General features: G+C 41.3%; 1 protein-coding gene across 1 annotated transcript in view; it reads left to right on the forward strand.

Annotated features, from left to right (window-relative positions):
* The window catches only part of LOC122809329 (cyclin-dependent kinase 17-like), a gene marked incomplete in the record, with an annotated part of 1,699,239 nt that overhangs the window by 901,910 nt on the left and 775,168 nt on the right, over positions 1 to 22,161 (forward strand).

Here is a 22,161-nt window from a genome sequence, read left to right on the forward strand (position 1 = left end):
ATATGTCTGGGTAGATAGTACATAGCCTTTGTTTTACCGTCATTTATTTTATATCTTTAAAAGACTTGAATGTATCCTTGAATTTATGACTGCCTTATTTTCTTTGCCAGTGGCACCAAATATAAAACAGATAAAGCAGGAAAGAGGACACTGGTACCTGTTTCTCTCTTCAAACATAGGTTGTTGTAGAGGAAGCCTTTCACCTTAATTCTTGCCTCTAACTCTTCCATGTATCCTGCTAATTAACATTATTATTCTGTCAGGAAATGCAAATGCTACAATTGCCCTGGTCATAAAAGCCCAGATGACTCCATCAAATGATTTTTCTGCATGAAGGCCCAACACCAGTAATGTTGTTTTTTACTTTTTGGTTCCTTGTTGGATCATCAATGTTCTTTGAATGTCATCAAATGTTTGCTAACCTTCCACAAAAGCACATTGTTCCATAGCTGTCAACTTTGGCAACAACAGCCGTGCCATTTTCTTAGGTAGTATAGTCATAAACACTTTTCTGGTCCTGGTTTAAAATTCAAATGCGTCTATATGAAGCCAAGTCTGAAGGGTCTTTACCCTGTTTGGGAATACAGCCTTTACAACTTTCTTCCAAAATGGTGGTAATAAGGCTGATCTCTTATGCAATAGCTTCTTATCTAAATTTGATTCTGTGCCACATTTTCAAGATTTTTTTGCTTGAATGAAAACACACACACTACATATTTTTTTCAGATCCCCATCCTGCTATAATTTAAAAGAAACACAAGTCTAGGTGCATTTTTGATGAACAAAAGTGGACCTCTCCAAACAGGATCAGTTGTCCTAAATTGATGACTGTAGCCACAGGCATTACCTAATCTGAAATGAAGGTTACCCATGCTAAAGCACATGCTAGAGCCTGTGTTACCACTTAAATAATTGCTGTCTGTTCTTTTCATTTCTCTATTCCCCTCCCAGCTGTATAAATTGCCTGCATGTTTTTAGTAAACATATTAACCTTAAGCAAAAGTGCATTGGCTGCATTTAAATAAATAAACTAAATTGTGCAATTTTGTATTAAGTGCAGTAAAATAGCAAGTCTGATGAGGATGCATCTTCTTATATAACTTCCTTCCCAAAGTTTTATGTCAGTCTTTAAATGTTTATAACTCTGTACATTGTAGAATTCACTCAACAGACAGTGTTTACACCTCTTATGTTTAATTGCTTGTAGCTGCAGACTTCTCGTGTCCAAGTAAAATCGGTTCATAATGAAAAAAAAATCAGCTAGTGACTTTAAAGTTGTATGAAAAAAATCTTTGTAAATTTCAGTTGGAACATACTATTCAAACTTGTCATGATCACTTGCTTGGGCCTTTAGACTTTGTCTCCCACTGAAAGGCGTTGCTGGTACAAAAATAGACAATTAATTTGAAAATACAAGAAAGAACTACAGATCTCCACACCTTTCAGCGTTTTACAATGTATTTCACGCCTGTTTGCTTAAAAAATAGCTGTTGCTTAAACCAAATATAGCAGTCTAGATAGCCATGTGTCTGCAAATGCAGGGAAGTTACCATCTTAATGCTACATATAAGGTGATCAGTACACTTTTACATCTCCCATCACAGTACCCCAAGATTATAACATTGTATTAACTTGAAATTGATTCTGGCCAGCCTTTCTTAGGTTGTTGCATTGTAAAGCCTAGATACCTTACAACTCAATTTGTTATTTTTCTTGATCTCACATATATAGCCTTCTCCATTTGCACAACACTGATGGTGACCATCAGTTGTACTGACATACAGTGTTTATATCTTCTTAGATGAGTAACTGACATCTTTGTCAATATTTGGGTCAGTTAGTTACATCTTGTTGCTGTTTTACAGGCATTCATTTTAATTGATAAACAACTGTTCTTTCAAAAGGGAAGAGCCTGCCTGTCTTTGTGGTAAACATCAAGTTTTACATCATTTGTTGGGGTGGTTGATTAATTATATGGCTTTTTTCACTGTTGTGAATTGTTTGATTTGATTCTTCTAGTATGTGTGCAAAAAGATTTGTACTTCAAGTTGTTCAACCAAATATACTACTGGATCAGGTTATGACCCAGCCAGAGTGAAAAAATGTCATCCATGTGTAATATAATTGTATCGTCTGAGAAGGACATCTAAATTATCCAGCCAGCATAATGCATCAGTGTTCAGTGGGTAAAGAACATTGCTTAGTACTGTAAAATTACATATATCCCTACATTTTGTAAAGTATTCACAAAGTGCACTTACCATGTGTACTTGCCATACATCTGCACAGTGTACTTGATGTTAACTTCATTTCACTGAACTTGATTCAAGTTGTAAACATTGACCATGAAAATTTTACCTAGCAGCATACCCAGGAAGATCAAAATGCACTTGTTCTGACTTTATGTAGCTTGATGCACATGAGAGAGAGGAAACTTTTAACTTGCACAGATGACTTATTGTTAGTAGGGATGAGTGCACCAACTATTTTCTGGGCAATTCCTTGCAAGAAAAAATATTTGTTTGATCCATATATTCTATCATGGTTTAGTCTTGTAGCGAGGTACACTTCATCATAGTTATAGAGCTTCAAGTTATATATATATATATTTCCTCTAGTTTTGATTGTGATACAGAATGTCAGTTATTGCAGGAAGCAAACATTAAGTGCATTAGCAGTTTTGATGCCTTATTATATTATAAGTTAAGTTTGTCCTGGTCTGCTGATCATATCTACAGATATTTTGAGGAGATGTGGATTTTACTATCTTTTATAATCAAGGCTGTGGTTTTCCCTCTGTTTTTGTAACACAGACTCATTCATCACTAAGTTGTTGGTGTTCTGCAGTGCATTTCAGGTCATAACTCGAAATATGTGCATATTAGTCATTAAAATATTCTACTTAATTTACTTAAAAATAGAAAGATCATCTACTGTCCCAAAGATAAAAAAAAGTTTGAAGAACTAAATTTTATATCTGTTTTGTCATATGTTCATGGAGTGTCTTTTAAAGTCACAGATTCTGCTGCTATAGTAATTTGCCATTAAGGGAGGGCGGGAGCATTTGATTCTGCCTTTTTTCCTAGTTATTTGCATAAATGTTTTAATTTCTAAAATATTTCTTTTTACATTTGCACGTCAGTATATCTCTAATACATTCCATTTAGATTGTTTAAATAGGTTATAGTGTGGGAGTTGCTCCTTTTCAAGAATTAGTCATTTTTCTAAGTGTGTACGTAATGAAGTAATCTTGTTCTCTGATTGACTGCGTGGTCAAAAACCTGCTGAACAGAAAAAGATCAGCATTAAATGCCATATCTTCTATTTTAATATTTGTCTTTGTTTAAACCATAGGAAAAAATGTTGGAGAAAACGTACAACTGTGCTTTTTTTGCAGGGATGCAAGGCAGTGAAATTAAACAGTTATGCAAACTTTCTATTGTCTGCATTTAGGTCTTCTGAGTAACTACTTCACTGCCCTTATCCTTAATTGTCCCAGTTGCTCTCTCCCATGTTGCCCATTTATTTATTTTATTTGCATAAAATTTATTTTGTGCAGTTTGTTTTTTGTAGGCAGGCACTTAATCCTTAGCGGACTTTGTTATGGTACTGGCATTTATTTTATTTATTGACATTTGAATATGTTTAAACTCAGACTGGGCAAGTGCCCATTTTCAGAGGAGGCCCTGTGAGAAAAAACTCCAAAGTATTTTAAATATTTTAAGAACATTAATTTTACAGTCTAAAAAAAAAATCATCAACAATTCTACCATATTTGTTGTAATGTGAAAACATTGGTTAAAATAGATACAACCTGTATGACAATGATTTAATATTTAGAGACATTTTAGCCAGTTTAGAGAAATTAAAGGTAAGTTAGTATAAAACAGACAGGAAATGCAGTTGTGGGCTGGATGGGTCGAATCAGCAAATATTTTATATGTTCTCTTTCTTGCTCTTGTAAAGAAAAGCTCCTGAATAGAAGACAGGTTTGTGCCCAAGGTTTTCTCAGCCACTCTCACTACTCCCTGTAGTTTCTTCTTCTCAGCAACTGTGCAGTTGCTGAACCATGCTATGAAGAGTTTCCACTCCTTGGAAGCTCTCTTTACCCTAGGGAATGCTGATGTCTGTGCGGTCTCATAGACGTGGTTTAAAGCCACGGACAACACACCAACAGTGCAGGGTTGTAATGCCTTCCGCACATATAGACCAGCTAGGGATTAAAGGTGGCGTCTCTGTTTACAAGAAAAATAAATATACTTCAAGGCTGGTTAAACAGGACAGTGTGCTTGAGCTGATCCATGTTCAAATCAGCATAGGTAAAATCCAATACCACTTCTTTGCAAGCTATAGGTCCCCCTCTATGACCCCGGAAACCCATACCATGTATTTAAACTTATTAGAAACACTAACCATCCCAACCCAATGCCATATTCATGGGTGACTTTAATTACCCCAGTATTAACTTGGAATCCTTTACGACATCAAATGTACTTGCACAGAGATTCCTGGATTTTGTAAACACAAAGTCCCTGGACCAGGTAGTCAGTACACCAACCAAGGGCGCAACCATACTGGATCTGGTCCTCACTAACATTGGAGAGTGCTGCACACCCCCTACTCTAATGCCTTCCCTGGTAAGGTCAGACCACAAAATGGTCTCCTTTGAAATAAAAGTAAAACCTGGACCCCCAACTAAACTGGGGATATTCAGGAACTATTCTAAGGTTAACCTCTTGCTATTCAGTGAGAACCTGGCAAAATTTCAAGTCCCTAGAAACCCAGAGAACACTGCTGCCTATGCAGAACTGTTCACAGAAACCCTGTACAAGCATGTTAATAGCTGTATGGAGGCAGCTTTACCCACCAGAAAGAAGCACAGATCTAACTCAAGAAACAGCCACCTTGGTGGAATCAAAATCAGTTGGATGTATAACAGGAGGAAGAAAATCTTGGCAAAAGTTAGGAGGTGCAGCACCCAGCAGGATAAAAAAAAACACTCTAAACTAAACTCGGAGGGCAAATAAAGTCTAGCAAGGCCAAATTTGAGGTAAGTTTGGCCTCCCAGGCCATGGACAATCACAAAGCATTCTTTAGCTATGTCCACAACCTCAAAGGCAATACACAATTGTGTGCAGAGCTCATTGTAAATGGAGCCACCTCTACTGAGCCAGAAGATATAGCAAACCTCCTGTCGGATGAATTCATCTCCAACTTTACTCCCTTCTCCCCCTCAAGAAATATCATCAAATATAACTCCCCCCTACTATCACTAGGGAACAGGTCCTTAATGCTCTCTCTAAGACCAAGAACACTGCATCAATGGGCCCAGACAGTATCCCAGGATGCTGCTATCAGGGCCTCTGGAATTACTATCTAACTGCAGCCTCCAAACAGGCTTCATGCCTCATGAATGGAGAAATGCAACAGTCATCCCTCTGCACAAAGGTGGGCCATCTACAGACCCTGGAAACTACAGACGTACAAGTCTCACTAGTCTTATATGTAAAGCCATGGAAAGAATCGTCATGGAGTTTATCAGTAGAGATGTAGTAAACCGCCAGACAATGGACCCAACCCAGTTTGGTTACGTAAAGGGCAGATCATGCCTACTCAACCTGGTGGACTTCTTTGAGAAGGTCACCAAAGCAATGGATGAGGATAAAATTGTTCACACTGCCTACCTTGACCTGGCCAAGGCATTTGACAGAATACCCCACTCAGGCATTGTTGACAAACTCAAGAGGTTAGGTACTAACCCGACCCGATGGATAGCCAGCTGGCTCACAGACAGGGCCTAGAAAGTCAGAACTGGGGAGTCCACCTCTGCAAAGAGGCCAGTCGCAAGTGGAGTCCCTCAGGGATCAGTCCTTGGACCACTCCTTTTTGGCATTTACTTCTCAGCAGTAAAGGTCAATGTCAGTGGTCTCTGGCTGACTAAATTTGCAGATGATTGCAAATTAGGAGCTGTCATTGCATCTCACACTAACACAAATATTCTCCAGGAGGGGCTGACCCAGACAAACAACTGGTGTCAGAGTCATAGACTAAAACTAAATGCCAAGAAATGCTTAATAGTATCCTTTGGGAAGTTATCCATCCCTGGTAACTATCATATTGACAACACACCCCTTAGAGTTGACCCAGTAGTTGGGGACTTAAGGACACACATAGATAGTAATCTAGCCTTTGATCATCACGTGTCTACAGTGGTGAGGAAATCATTCTGTGTTGCGCAACCTGTTAACAAAGGTATGTCATAGAAGTCCAAGGAAGTCATTGTTCCACTGTATTCAGCATTCATCAGACCTATCATTGAGTACAGTACCCCCTTTGGTATGTACCTATCCAGGCATGTCCAATAACTGGAATGTCCACAGAGGTTCCTCACTAAAAGAATACAGGGCATAAGTAATATGTCCTATGCAGACCACCTCCAGGCCCTATTCCTGTATTCTGTCTCCTACAGGCTTTTGAGGAGAGATCTATGCCTGGCATACAGGGCATTGTCAGACCTCACTCTGGTTGACCTCCTGCAAATCCACAAAACAAACAGTACCAGAATTACCCGTTTTAAAGACTTAAACTTTGTCTGTGATATAAATAGGACCTGCTAGAGAGATAGGTATGTATGGCAGAGACTACCCAGTCTATGGAATAGGCTCCCCATCCATGTGAAGCAGAGTTCCTCCCTAATCCAATTAATGGAACTTGGAGAATTGGATGAGAAACCGGAAATTCATCACTGGTTTGGCACCTATGTCTCTGATGCAAACAGGTAACCTGTAAATGGTTCATGTCCCAGGCCCATGCTTACACTTATCAAGGGTATCAGAATTAGTCAGAGATTTGGGATGCATGGCTAGGCTTAAAAAGGCCGTTGTGGTCATTAGCCTAGTAAACACCTATGAACCTGTGAACCTAGTGAGGATGCTCTCGATAGCTAGCTTGTAAAAAGTGGTGAGAGCAGACAGTGGGAGCCTGGCCTTTTTGAGCTTCTCAGGAGGTGAAGCCTCAGTTGAGTCTTCTTGACTATATGATTGATGTTAGCAGCCCATGAGAGGTCATCAGAGATGTGAAGGCCCAGGAACTTGGTTGTTTTGACTTTCTCTACTACCGCCCCTTTGATAGTGAGTGGTTGGTGAACTGTTATCTTTCTCCTGAAGTCCATAATCATTTCTTTGATCTTATTAACATTCAGATCCAGATTGTTCTGGTCACACCAGGCAATCAAAAGCGTTCACCTCATCCCTGTAGTTATGTTCATTTCCACCGCTAATGAGACCCACGACTGTGGTATCATCAGCGAATTTTATAATATGGTTTAACTTATGTTTTGCAGTGCAGTCGTTCGTGGGTGAGGATGGTGAAGAGCAAGGGGATGAGCTTACAACATTGGGGAACACCAGTATTCAGGACTATGCATTAAGAGCTGTTGTTTCCATCTCATGCCCACTGGGGTCTACCAATCAGAAACTCATGAGTCCAGGTACATAGATGCTTGTTTATCCCGAGTTTCATGAGCTTATCCACCATTTGCATCAGTATCAGTGTTGAATGTGGGACTGACGTCAATGTACCGCATCCTTACTTAGTTGTTCCTCCCTTGTGGGTGTTTTAATACAAGGTGTAGTTTGACTGATATAGCATCCACAGTCGAGCTATTTGCCTAGTAGGGAAACTGGAGTGGATCGAAGTACTTGGGCAAACTTGCAGATAGATGTTTCTTCACAAACCTCTCAAAGCACTTCATGACATTTGAGGTTAAGGCGACTGGTCTGAAGTCATTGAGGCAAGTAAGGTTGGGTATCTTTGGAAGTGGGGCAGTACTTGTTTCCTTGAAACACGAGGGAACATTCTGCATAGCAAGGGATGAGTTGAAGCCATTTGTCAGTACCAGATATAACTGATCAGCACACCCCTTCAACACCTTGACTGGTATGTTGTCTAGTCCAGCAGCAGCCTTCCTAGGATTCACCTTCTTAAGCTGAAGTCTCACCTCCTCAGAGTTTTAGGTGAGCACTCTCCTCTCTTTGTCAGTGTTTGTTTTAGAAGGTATGGTGGTGGTGGTCTCCTCAAATCTGCTTAAAGAAGGAGTTCAGTTCATTTAGGAATTCCAAGCTGTCATCACATTGGGGTGATTTGGACTTATAGTTTGTGAGCTGTTGTATCCCCTGCCATAGGCTTCTCGTGTCCCTCATGTCTTGGAAGCAGATCTGAATTTTCCTTCCATACTCCCTCTTTGATGCCATACTGCAGTGGTGGTGCTGCGGTAGCGTTGTTGCCTCACAGTTAGACGTTGCCCATTTGATTCTCAGTTAGAGCATCTTCTGTGTGGTGACATGCGTGAATGGGTGTTCCTTCATTGAAGGTTGTGTGTTAGGCCCGGCAAGCTAGCACGTAAAACTCTACTGCCAATCATTAGCGGACCGGAGTTCCGCTATGGCGACCCCTAACTGGGAAAAGCCGAAAGACACAAACAAACAATCTCCCTCTTTGATGCCCTTTTTCAGATTTGACCTGGCCATCTTTAACCTTTCTTTGTCATTTGCCTTGAAGACTGTGTTTCTTCCCCTCAGTAGCTTATAGACATTCCTGGTGAGCCAGGGCTTCTGATTAGCTCTTACAGTGATGACTTTCATGGTAGTTGCATCTTACACGCATTTATTTATGTAGGCAAGAACTGATTCAGTATAGATGTCTTTGTCTAGCTGGAGGTTGTGCATAGCCGCTTCTTTGAAGACCTCACAACAGGTGGTATTGAAACAGTCCTGAAGGCAATCCATGGAACCCTCCTGCCAGACTCTCATCTGTTTAGTTGTCATTTTTTCTCTGATCAAAGCCGTCTTATAAGTAGGCAGAAGCAAGATGGCAGTGTGATCAGAGCTGCCTATGTTGGGGTGCTTCAAAGCTTGGTCTAAGGTATTCTCCCCTCTGGTGGGAAAATCCACATACTGATAAAAATGGGGTAGCACCTCTTTAAGCTCATCTGTGTTGAAATCACCTGCTATCACATGTGCAAATTCTGTGTTTTTGCTTTGTAGCTCATTGATAATAATATGGAGTTTATTTTGAGCTTCAGTTGTGTTAGCACTTGGTAGGATGTACACTGCTGTGACATATATCCCACTGATTTCCCTTGGTACATAGAAAGGTCTGCATTTTAGTGTCAATATTTCGACATCTTCGGAGCAGTATGATTGAACCAGCTTACAGTCTTCACACCATCTGTTAACATAGATGCATACACCACCACCTTTAGCTTTACCACTCTGTGCGTTACGTCTGTCTGCTCTAAACAGAGTTAGCCCATCTAGGTTCACAGCATTGTCACTAATGTTACTATGCAGCCAGGTTTCAGAGAAAATGAACAAACAAGTGCCCCTCACCTTCTTTTTTGTGAACTCCATTCTCAGATAGTCCAACTTACTCGCAAGTGACCAGACATTTGCAAGTAATACTGAAGGTAATGCAGGCCTGTGGGGGTTTCTCTTCAGTTTAGCAGGCGCTCCGCCTCTGCAGCCTCTCTTTCTTGTTCTTTCACATCTTTTTCTTGTGTAGCCGCTGTGTGGAATTCCAGAAACATCCTTAGGAAGTTTCAGAGCTCTGATGGTATTCCTCTTTAAAATGCAGAGATCTAGCATTCCTGCAAGTGATGTAGTCCCCGAGTACTCTGCAGACAATAGAGATTCAAGCCAGCAGCTTTTTCTAGTAATCCGTTTAATTTCCAGTAATTTCCTCCTGGTGAAAGTAATTGTGTCCACATCAGAATGTCTGGAAAGTGATTTATTTTTTTTTTTTTGGTGCAAAAGAAGCAGGAATAAGCTTTCTCCCTGAAGATCGGTGACGCCATATATATCTATCATATATATATAGGTGTGTGTGTGAGTAATTTGATGGGGTAGTTTTAAACAATGTAGGCTTTTAGTGCTATACAGTGGTGGGTTCTGAAAAGGGAAGTTTGATTACCGGGGAAGTCCACTGGGCTGAATTAACCCATTTTCAGTGGAGGCCCAGGGAGAAAAGCTCCAAGATGCATTGTACAATTTATGTACAAGTGATAGTATTAAAGATAACATTCTGTAGAACAGTTACAAATAAACATATTCAATATCATGCATAGTTAACAAATTCATTAAGCTTAAAGTTAGGGATCATAGAGTTTCATGTGAGGAAAACAGTTGTGTTAGGTGTGGAAACAGTTTGCATACAAACCTTTTAAGAAAATGTAGATACGCTTTACATACACACATCAACAGTCGAATGCTATTTACAATATTTACAAGGTTGGGCTGTGTGAGAATAGCTGTAGGAGTTGAGAGAGAGAGAGAGAGAGAGAAGATATAGGAATTGTCGAGAGCTCATAGGAAGATAACTATGAGAGTTATAGAGCTTGGGAACCAGAGAGAGAACCCCCTTGGATTAGGTTGGGTGAAGGCAGGTACATTTCCATTTAGTGGACAGGTGTTTGAATAGTTGGGTTTTGAAGTTTTCTGAGTTTGGTATGGTTCTTAGAGTGGAGGGAAGGGAATTCCAATTTTTGCCTAGTGAGAAAGAGAGGAGAAGTTGGCCAGCAGGACGTTTAGGTTTATGGATAGTAATTAAGTTCTGATTTTCAGATCTGAGAGCTCTGTTGGGTGTATAAGCGGGAAGGATATTAGTTAGAACAGGATATTTTGTTCGGTGAAATACAAGTCTATGTGCAGTAGTGAGTTGGAGGTAGTCTAGGTAGTTTGGGAGTTTTGTTACAAATGTAGTCACATTATTATACCATTGTTCAGTGTATTGATTTATTTTATTTCACATTTGTTTACCGGGAAAGTTCGACTGGACACTGGTCCTTTTTCAGTGGAGGCCCAGGAGAGAAAAGCTTCTAATGCAGCTTATAACTTTTCATCTGTCAGCTTTGTTTACATCAGTAATTTTAAATGCATGGTAACAGTACACAGTAACTCCAAAAAGGCTGTGTTTGCCGAGGTGCTAGAGTATTTGTGTGTTATTAAATCCTTAAATTCTTTTTTCGTGTCCAGTTCGTATTTCACTAGCCTTGCTGTTGTTTTTTTTTTTTTTGCTTTTTTGTGATATCTGGAAGTTAGTAAAAATTGGGCAGCCATAAAGTAGTGATAGGAGGAGATAAGTGGCAAATGTAGTTTTAGTTGAGTTGACGAGAAAGTCTTTTGCTTTGCAAAACACCCCTAGTTTTTGGTGAGTGTTTTTGCTCGATTTTGTATATGAATGTTAAATTTAAGATTATTATCCATTGTCACCCCTAATAATTTGTTATGAGAAGTGACTTCAGTGGTTGAATTAAGAAAGAGAATTTATTTTTTTTTTCATAACAGATTTGGGGGAAAAGTAATAGATTTTTTTGTTTTGGTTCAGCATGAGTTGTGAGTTCAGTTGTTTCAGTAGCTGTTAAAGCTTCTTGAGTAATGTTTTCAGATTTGTCAGGTTGTCTGATATGCATGTGAGTGTGGAGTCATCTGTATATTGTATTAGGGAGGCCTGTTGTGTGGATATGTGGAGAGTGTTTGTGAGAATGTTAGAGAAGGGAACCAAGGATAGAGCATTATGATACACTGGTGGCAACTGGGAGGTATGGAGAGAAGATAGTGTGCCATTTTACTGATATCCGTTAAACAAGTAGCTTTTGAGCCATAGAAAGATGGGCTGAGATAGATCTATTAAGGGCATTTGAGGTAGAAGTTTGCTTTCCCGAACTGTGTTCACGGCTTTAGACAAGTATACAAATGAAGAGGCTAGTTTGCCTGTTGACAATATCTATAAAAGTTTGAAAAGTTAGTAGTGCAGTGTTAGTACTATTGGGGCGGGGGCAGAAGCAGTGGTGTGTGGGGGATGGAAGTTCTTCCTGTAGGAGATAGTTTAGCAGTTGTTTTTTGAATACAAATTTCTAGTATTTTAGAGAGGGAGATAAGATTACTGTATGTCTAAAGTTAGTGATGTCTGTTGAATTTCCTCCTTTGTGTAGAGGGATAATCTGTGATTTTTTTTTCCCAGAGAAAGAGGGAACTGAGGATTCCCAGAGTGACTTATATAGAAAGATTGAGACAGGTTAGGCAGTGCTATTGGCTGCTATTTTAAAGTACTCGCCTGGAAGGTTATAAGCTGATGTGGAGCATGGTTCGAGTAGTTTTATGTAGAATGTGGGCACAGGTTTGAAGGTGAAAGTGGATGTGGTAATGTGGCTTGTTGGGCAGGGTTGGTATTGGATGTTGGGGAATCCTTGGTTAGGGACGCTGTACGATCAGTGAAGTAAGAGCTGGATTCTATTGCATTTTTGAGTGGTGAGTTAAGTTGAAGTTTTTGCCAGGATACCAGATTTCTTTAATGGCTTACCTGAATTGTTTATGGCTGTATTTACTGTTGTTCTAATAGGAAGGAAGTTTTTTCTATGAAGGTAGAGAGTTACGTTGTCCTGGTATTTTCCCTTATGTTTCTGAAATGTAAGAAATAAAAGGGTTTGAAAGGATTGAGAATGAGGATATAGTTAAGATAGAAAGTATGAGAATTTATTTGGGGAAAGAAGAGGTTAAAATGTAGAATAATAGAGGATAGGTATTGTTGGGCAGTGGTCTGAGCATGAATGGATATAATGCAAAGCAGTATGGGAGGGAAAATGTAGTTTTTTAATTATGCTAAATGTTAGATTGAAGTTGGGGAAATAAGAAAATAGAAGCAGGAGTACTTGTGTGATAGCAGTAAAGTTGTTTGGGGAGAGTTAGAGAATGGGTGTCGCAGGTAAAATGTGCATGTAGGGCGTATAATGGTAGAGTAAGAGGGTGTGGGAGCAGGCTTTGCACCTTCAGGTCAATTATTACAGAAAGCAATCGGTTTGTATCTAATACAGAACAATAAACAGGGAGGCACGACATAAGAAGAGGTTTTCTGTCATTTACTTAATGAAGAAACCAGGAAACTAGGTTCATAGATTGGTACTAGGCTATCAGCCCTAGGGCCTATACAAGCCTAGCCATAACAATTCCCTGGCTATTTCTTCCCACAGTATTTACTTCCCTGGACCCATGTCTAGCAGGACGACTGACATGATCCTCGGGGTGAATTTCCTATCTCCCATCCAATCATCAGGGGTCCCTTTGAAGAGGACCAAAGAGGTGCTCTGCTTGACATGTCTGGGGAGTCTCTGGGTCAGGAACCTATACCTCTAATATATTTTGTTCATTGTGATGACGAGGTTTAGATCCCTGGAGCGTACATCTCTGAGGGATTGGGATTTCTTTAAGTGTAGCATGTCCAACAGCTCTGGGTTTGACATGGCCTTGTATGTTAAGCAGAAATCGCCTCTGAGTAGACGATATGCGACAGAGTATAGCTGGAGTTTTTTAGATGGTCAGCATAGGGCATCTGCTTTAGGCCTGTTATTTTTTTAGTGAGGTATTTCTACGGCCTTTCCAGCTGTTGCAGATGTCTTGAGAGGTACATAACAAACGGGTCGTTGTATTCTGTAATGGGTCTAATGAGGGATGTGTACAGTGGGAAAATGACCTCTTTCTTTTCTGAATGAAAAGCCCTTGGTGATGAGCTGTGCCACATAGAAGGATTTCCTGACTGTTGTGGCGATGTGGTTATCGCAGGTGAGACCACTGTCCACCTGTGTCCCCAAGTCTCTTATCACACTTTCGGTGTTTAGTGTACTGCCACCTATGTGGTAATTAATGGGTACATGTTTTTTTTTCCCCAAAGGGAATAACTATACATTTCTCGGCATTGAGCTTGAGCCCATGGCTCTGGCACCCAGCATCTGTTTCTGTAAGGCCCTTTTGTAGAAAATCCACATCATTTGGGAATTCAATAATGGCTCCCAGTTTGCAGTCATCTGAGAACTTTGTTAGCCAGAGTCCCTTAGTGTTGGCCTGTACTTCAGAGAAGTAGATGCCAAACAAGAGTGGCCCCAGGACTGAACCCTGAGGTACTCCACTTGTCACTTGTCTGGAGCTGGATTTGGAGTTGGCTACTTTTACAGTGTGGGTTCTGTCAGTAAGCCAGTTGGCAACCCATCGAGTGATGTAGGGATTATTGCCCAGCTTAGTAAATTTATCTATGATTCCGGAGTGGGGGGATGGTGTCAAAGGCCTTGGCAAGGTCCAGATAGGCTGTGTGGACCACATTACCCTTGTCCACGGCTCTGAAGACGGATTCAAAGAAGTCCGTCAGGTGTAGGAGACAAGATCGGCCCTTCACTAACCCAAACTACATGGGGTCCAGTGTTTGAAAGTTGCCATTGTCTTTGTTTATAAGTTCCATAGCCTTGCAGATCAGGCTCGTCAGACTGATGAGGTGGTAGTTCCTAGGATCCAATGTGGATCCCCCCTTGTGGAGTGGGGTAACTGTAGCTGTGCGCACTCAGTGGGCAGGAAGCCTGAGGTGAGGCTATGATTAAACATGATACTTAGGTGAGGTGCCAATTCATTTTGTAGTTCATGTAGTACACAACCTGGGATGTTGTCTGGCCCCATGGATGCTGTATTCTTAGCTTTGGAGAGTGCAGTTTTTTTTTTATCTGTGTGGCCGTTATTACCAGAATTTGGCAATCTTTCGGTATTAAGATGGGCCCTTTAGGAGGTGAGAGGGGGGTGAAGTTTGCACAGAATTGATCTGCCAGGATATTGGCAATATCCTTGGGATCAGTATATTTAATGCTATTCTGTTGTAGCTCTGAAGATCTGAGCATTGCCATTTAGATTCTTGACATAGCTATAGAATGCCTTGTGGTTGTCTTTGGAATCTTTGGCAATTTTATTTTCATAACTAACTTTGGAGGATTTTATGAGGGCTCTCATCTTCTTACTGAGGCTGGTAAGGGAGTTTTTTGCATCCTGGGATTTTCCTCTTTTCTGCAACAGTTTTTTCCTTTTGTTGTAAAGTTTGTTTATGACAAGGAACCACCAGATAGGCTTCCTTTTTTTTGAGGAGAGCGTCTTGGTTCTATTGGGGTTGGCACGATTCATGCACGAGTGGATGTGCTCATACAGTACCTTAGTGTAGGATTCAGCGGTCAAACTTTCAGTTCCCGTGTGCTTGTGTGTCATGAAGTTTGTCACTTCTGACTTGAGTAGCATGAAGCTGACTTTGGAGAATTTTTTTACGGAAGTTTCCTTACTGGGGGGTGGGGGTGGGATGTGGAGGTCAAGAGTGATTAGCTTATGGTCAGACCTGACCAACGAGGAGGTTGACCATAGGTGTGGAGCATTGATTTCCCATGTTGGTAATGACCAGGTCTACAATATTAGAGCCCCTGGTGGGACTAAGGCTTAGTTGATCCAGTGCATTGGAATTTATGAATTCCAAGAACTGTTGAGCAAAGGTGTTGGTACACCAGTAGTTTTCCCAGCTAATGGCAAGGTAGTTGAAATCACCCAGTATTAGGATGTTTGGTTGTATCTTAATATTTTCCAGTATGTTTAGAAAGGTGTAGTGAGAATCTTGGGGCATGGTGGGAGATCTGTAACGAGCTACAGTTTGGATTGCAGTCTTATCTAGTGTTAGTTGCACCTGGAGAATTTCAGACTCGTTGTGTTGGGCAGCTAGTCTGGTGTTGTGAATATCCTTGGTGAATATGGACACTCCTCCACCTTTAGTGTTTTGGTCCTGGTTTGGTGGCTGAAAAGTGTGGTAAGAGTTGTAGCCTGGTGTTGCAGGGGTGCTCTCTGGAGCCTTGAACCGGGTCTCAGTTACTGCACAGGTATCGATGTTCTCCATTTTTAGGAGTGCATCGAGAGAGAGAGTGCATTTTGAGGTTTAGACTTCTAGCATTGAGTAGCATTACCTTCAGAGTTTCATGCTTATTCCTGTTATGGTGGTGGTTTTGTCCTTTGAACTTTGCCTATAAAAGGCACTGTAGGGGTGGCAAGAGCCTTAGCCAGTAACCTGAATCCCAGGGGCGACAGGTGCAGACCATCCCTGGCAAAGCATCGTGGTCTGTCGATCATGTCGTCCCAGGCAGACAGATACTGGATCCCCTTTGAGTGACACCAGAAGCTTAGCCAATTGTTGAAGTTAATCATTTTGTCCTTATACTGTGGTATCCTTCTGGGCGAAGGCAGGATACTTCTCAGGGCTAGGGTCATACCTGCTTGGGCCACATGATCTGAGAGCTCTTCCATATCTCTTTTCATGTAGTCCAGGGAGGTATGTCTCAAGTCATACACTCCAACATGGACAATGACAGAGTCATATTTGTACTTGTGGAGTGACTTGAGTGAATGCGTTATGTGGCAGATCCTGACACCCAACAGGCAGCTGACTGTAATTTTCTCCTTGTTCAGCCTGGTGAGTGGGACATCAGTGTGCCTGACTATAGATTCACCTATGATTAAAGTGTTGGGTACATTGTCTTGCCACAGGGGCTGTTGTTGGGTGGCACACTGGTGTTGAGCTATGTGACACTTTGGTTGTGATTGGTGTTTGTTTGCATTTCAGCTTTAGAGGTCCTTGTTGCTTGGGCAGGTTAATATTAAGGGCCTCCACATATGTAGGTTTAGTGTTGCTATGTGTGGGTGTTGGTGGTGTGGGTTTAGAAGGGCTATGTGTAGTGCGGGTGTTAGCCTTCTCCTCTTGACTGTCTAGCTCAATCTTGGGTGGAGAGAGCTTTGCTTCCAGTTTGGCTATGTAAGTGCATCTCTCGCAGGTTGTTGTGTTGGGTGGTAGGAGGGGAGGGTTGTATGTGTACATATAAGGCAATTACTGCATTGCCCCAGTATGCCCAGATTCACCAGGTGGTCAGGAGAAATCACTGGAAGCTGACCCTTGGACATGCCTGGTTTGGTGTTTTTTTTTTTTTTTTTGTAAAGTACAAAAGATGTTTTCCCTTAATTTAGCAAGGTACTTTGCAATTATAGGCTGTTTAGTGCCTACGATTAATTTCTCCTTATTAACAAGGAGAGTTGAGTGCTTGTATCAGTTTAAGACTTCCTAGTGCTTTCCAGCAGGTTTTAAAGCAAGTGCTAGTCACAGGGATGCTTAAAGGTAAGATGGAAAAAAAAATGGTTTATCCTAAACACTGCACTGTGCACTAGAGGAGTTAGATGTGAAGGTAACTTAAGATGTTCTTCGTGTTTTACTGTTGCAGTCATTGCACTTGGGTTATCCTGCTGGCAGGCTGCCCTCAGTCGGCCTGAATTCCAAAGTCTAGGTCCGGCGTCAGTTGCTGTCTCCTCTTCCCTGATGTCAGTGCGCCAGGGGTATAAAAGATGCAGCCGACGCCATTTTCTTCAGTCTTTCTTGCCGTACGGTGCCCGAAGCATAAGCAGTTCGTAAGTGCTGGTCGGCCGACTCCTGAGATTTTAGTGTTCGAATTTCAGATCCGAAGTCTTCATTAAAAGCTAATTACCCTGTTGGGGAAACTTTTTTCTTGCTCCAGACCGATGTCAGAAAAAGTTAATAATTGTATTTCTTATGGGAAGCAAATACCTCATAAGGACTTTCATTCTTACTGTATTCCTTGCCTAGGCTCTGACCACAACGTTGCTAGTTGTCAGTTTTGTGCTAGATTTAACCAACGCACTATTAAGCATTGGTACGATTTTGCATTACACTATTTTGGCAGAAGATTTAATTATACAATGTCGGATAGCCATTCGACTACTGGAATTCACAAGAAACGCAAAGAAAAAGAAAAGGACAGGCATCCGAGGACCAAAACTGACGACGAGGCTTCTTCTAAGCCAGTTGCCAGTTCGTCGGTTCTCAGTGAGGCACCTTCGCAGCCCCTGACGCCCGCTACTTTAGACCCGCAGGCCGCTACTGACTCCCACATGGAGTCGCCTAGGCCACTGGAAGCTCAAGGTATTAGACCTTCGGAGACTATTCCCTCAGATGGGTCCAGAGCCGCTGAGCAGGCATCTGCTTCTGAGGTCGTTTTCAGACCAACTCAGTTATACATTAAAACGACTTCAGCTTCAAAGGTAAAGACTAAAGCACCCTTAAAGACAAACAAACAAGTACAACAGCCTTATGGACAGGCCTCCATGCCCAAAAAACAGATGCTCAAAATGGCCAAAGACATCCCCCCACCTGATAAAAGGCCTAGGCAAGAGACAGAATATGCATCTTCAGAGCAGGTTTCCATTTCATCTGATTCCTCTTCTGATCAGGAATACTCTCTTCCTCCCTATGAGGATTTTGATGCTGAAGAATCTATCCCTTCAGCCTCTGCTCCTGAGGATTACTCTTTTGGGGAAACCTTGCATACCATGAAGGAGCATTTCCACTGGGAGAGCCAAGATTTTTGAGAATGTACGAAAAGGCTCAGAGACTTCCTTTTACTACCACAACACAGGCCCCTAGCTATTCCACCTGTGTTAGACATTGTTGATGATGTATTTTCAGAGTCCATTCTGACTCCTGACTCCTTACCTCCAGCTCCTGTTAAGCCGGACAGGGACTACAGGGTTCCTGACTCTCATAAATTCCTTTTCAAAAACCCTGCTGCTGACCCAGAAACTATCTTTCAGGGTCCCAAAGGGGTCAAGGCTTCCACTGCAAAAAACCCTATCCCCTCTGACAGGGATTCTAGGGCACTGGACAGATGGGGAAAAAAAGATTTACACTTCCACTACCTTGGTGGCTATAAGGGCTTTAAATAGTCAGTTTCATATGCTCAAATATCAGCAATGTATTATGCCACTGCTTAAACAGAAAATGTTGACAAATTCTGAATGTGCAGAAAACAAAGAAATGCAGGCTTTATTGCATGCAGCTGAACAAGTTGGAAAGCATACTTTGCAATGTGGTTTTGATTCTTTGGAGGCCTCCTGCAGAGCTGCTGTTACGGGTTCTGTCATCAGGTGGCATGCTTGGTTAAAGGAACAAAGTCTGCCTGATCATGTCAAAGCAAAATTATTAGATGCCCCATTACAGCATGATACTTTGTTTGGTGTTAAAGCAGAAGAGGTGTTAAAGAAAATGGAGGACAAAGCTAAATCTATGCAAACCGTTAATGATTTCTTACAGGTTCAGCCTCCAAGATTTAGCAGACACTGGCCTACAAAGAATTTATTTATTTATTTTATTTTACATTTGTTGACCGGGCTAGACTAACTGGATACATGCCCATTTTCAGTAGAGGCCCTGGGAGAAAAGCTCCAAGCAGAAACAATGACAAAACAAACAAAGAAATACAGTATAAAGAAATGTTAAAGTGAGTAATGGTACATTTTTTACATAAGGGTGAGGTCAAATTATACAAACTTCTTTAGTAAATATAAGCTAAGAAAAAAAATACAAAGAGCAAAAATTTGAGAGAGCAATGAACAATAATGAATGAGATTTAAAAATATATATATTTTTTCTGGGTTCAGTAATAGAAGTCGCTTGAGTTCTAAAAAGGAAGACCTTTTACAGGTAGGCAACATAGAAAAGAGGAGTAGAGAAGTGAAGAGAGAGAGCAAGAAAGAGCAAAAAAATTGGTCCTTTCCAGTGTCAGACAGACCACAAAGGGGCATATACAGATGCCCAAGAGGCAAATCCCAGCCCCGAGGTTCATACAGGTCTAAACAATGGAGTGCTTCTACCTCCAAAAGTGGAGAAGACAAATCACAGCCATACAGGAAACGGTCCCAATGACTTATTCCTGCCTGCACCAAGCACTTATCTTCTGGCAGCACCTTTAGGGGGAAAACTAGCACTTTTTTCTCAAAACTGGCACATAATAACCCAGGACAAATCGGTCCTAGACATAGTGTCACAATGCTACAAGTTTCACTTCCATACCCTGCCAAGGACAAACGGTTGGCCAGACCTGCCAAAACATCAATGGGCAGAGGCACAAAAGCAAGTCTCATCCCTCATGGACATGAGGGCCATTCAACAAGTACCAGAGCAAGAGCAGGGACAAGGATTTTATTCAAGACTGTTCTTGGTACCAAGAAAGAACAAGACCTGGAGACCAATACTGGACCTATCTATTCTAAACACATTTCTGGATATACCAAAATTCAAAATGTTGACTCTACAGCAACTTCTGCCCATGCTGGGCAAGAAGGCTTGGCTTGTGACTTTAGACCTAAAAGAGGCATACCTGCATGTCCCAATCAGACAAACATGCAGGAGATACCTCAGATTCAAAGCTGGCTCAATGCAGTACCAATTCTCTGCACTGCCCTTTGGCTTATCTACTGTGCCCAGCGTCTTCACAAAGTGCCTGGCACCAGTAATTGCATTCTGCAGGCAAAGAGGAATACAAATATATCCTTACTTGGACAACTGACTCATTCAAGCAGAGAACAAGGACATTCTACTACAGCATCTGGCATTTGTAAAGAGATTTCTAACAGGCCTAGGGTACACAGTCAACGAAAAGAAATCAAAACTAGTACCCTCTCAAGAGATAATATTCCTGGGTGCAAGTTTAAATACAACTGCCCAGATGGCTTATCTCACGCCAGACAAACAAAGGCAACTGACTTCCTATTTCAACCTGTTGGCAGCAAAGGCCCAGTTATCTGCAAAAAAAAATTCTACAGGCTTTGGGCTTCATGGCATCCTGCATTCTACTAATTCCATATGTGAGACTGCATATGAGGAAACTTCAATGGTACCTAAAAAGTATTTTAACTCAACATTGCCACAGCCTGGAAACAATAATTACCCTCATTCCCTGCCTGCGACAGGTGTTTCGTTGGTGGGTGAAGGCTTGTCACCAGAACAAGGGACAGCCATTCACTTTACCCCCAGCCAGGCAGACATTAACAATGGATGCATCAGATTATGCCTGGGGGGCCCATATGGCAGGAAAATGTATTCAAGACACATGGTCATCAAACCAAATGCATCTACATATCAATCAAAAAGAGATGCTAGCTGTTCAGAATGCCCTAACAGCCTTCAAGGACCTACTTCATCTGGGACAACTACTGATAAAGACAGACAACACCCACGGTCATGTGGTATATAAACAAGCAGGGAGGCACTCATTCTTACCCCCTTTGCAGACTAGCCATGACTTTGTGGGACACAGCATTGACTTACCAAGTACATCTGCAGGCACAATTCCTGCCAGGAAAGATAAATACTCTGGCAGATGAATTAAGCAGAAACCTCATGGATACCCATGAGTGGAAATTGGATCCACAAGTCTTCAGCATGATAACAAAGAAATGGGGATGCCTGATACAGATCTATTTGCCTCTCCTCACAACTACCAACTAAAAAGATTCTGCACAAGGACTTATCACAGACGAGCATGGAAAGTGGACGCCCTATCTTTCAGCTGGAAAAGCTTAGCAGGATATGCCTTTCCTCCACTGCCTCTCCTCCCCAAGGTACTCCAAAAGGTCAGACAAGAGAAGCCAAAGATGTTACTGATTGCCCCAGACTGGCCCTGCCAGCACTGGTATCCAATCATAAGGAACTTGTCTCAATGCCCGGCTTGGACCTTGCCTCAAATAACTCATCTACTATCCCAACAAAACAATCAGATCCTGCACAGCCAACTAAAGACCTTAAATCTGGCAGCATGGTGGATAATGTAGTAATACAAAATGATCCTCTCACTAAAGCTGTAATGGATGTCATTTTGAAGGCCAGAAGGCCTAGTACCAGAAAATAAGATAATGCAAGATATATAGTACTAAGGGGCTACTGGCCAGGGAGGAGGATTACACTGGCATGCATTTATATTCCACCTAAAACTGCAGTAATGGAGCTTAAGAAAATTCTGGGAGAAATAGTCAGCTTTCAGCAAGGTATATTACTTATAGTTGGAGACTGGTATTTGGTTTGCAACAGTGAAGGTTTGTCAAGGGGCCTAGAAAGGAAGATATAACAAAGGAGGGTAGATTTTTGAAGAATTATATGAAAATGTTTGGCATGGAAGATGTAAATTCAGTACTAGGAATTTGGAGTGAATTTACATATTCACTAAGATAGAAAAACTGGGCTAGGCTGGATAGAATTTATATCTCACAGGAACCATGTGCATTTAATTGAAGCTCTTGAAATGTACCAAGTAATTATTTCAGATCATGTGCCAATAAAAATGTAAAGTAATGAAATAAAAAATGAGACACTGGCACTTTCCCACCTATTGGCTGAAAAGAGAGGAATTTAAGGAATGGGTTTTGGAATTAATTCAGGAGCTACTAGAGAAGATAGAAATTTCTTCTGAAAATATAACTAGGGAGT

Source organism: Protopterus annectens, chromosome 8.part0 (assembly GCF_019279795.1).
Source record: "Protopterus annectens isolate FY-2018-M chromosome 8.part0, PAN1.0, whole genome shotgun sequence".
In the NCBI taxonomy this organism is placed as follows: domain Eukaryota; kingdom Metazoa; phylum Chordata; order Ceratodontiformes; family Protopteridae; genus Protopterus; species Protopterus annectens.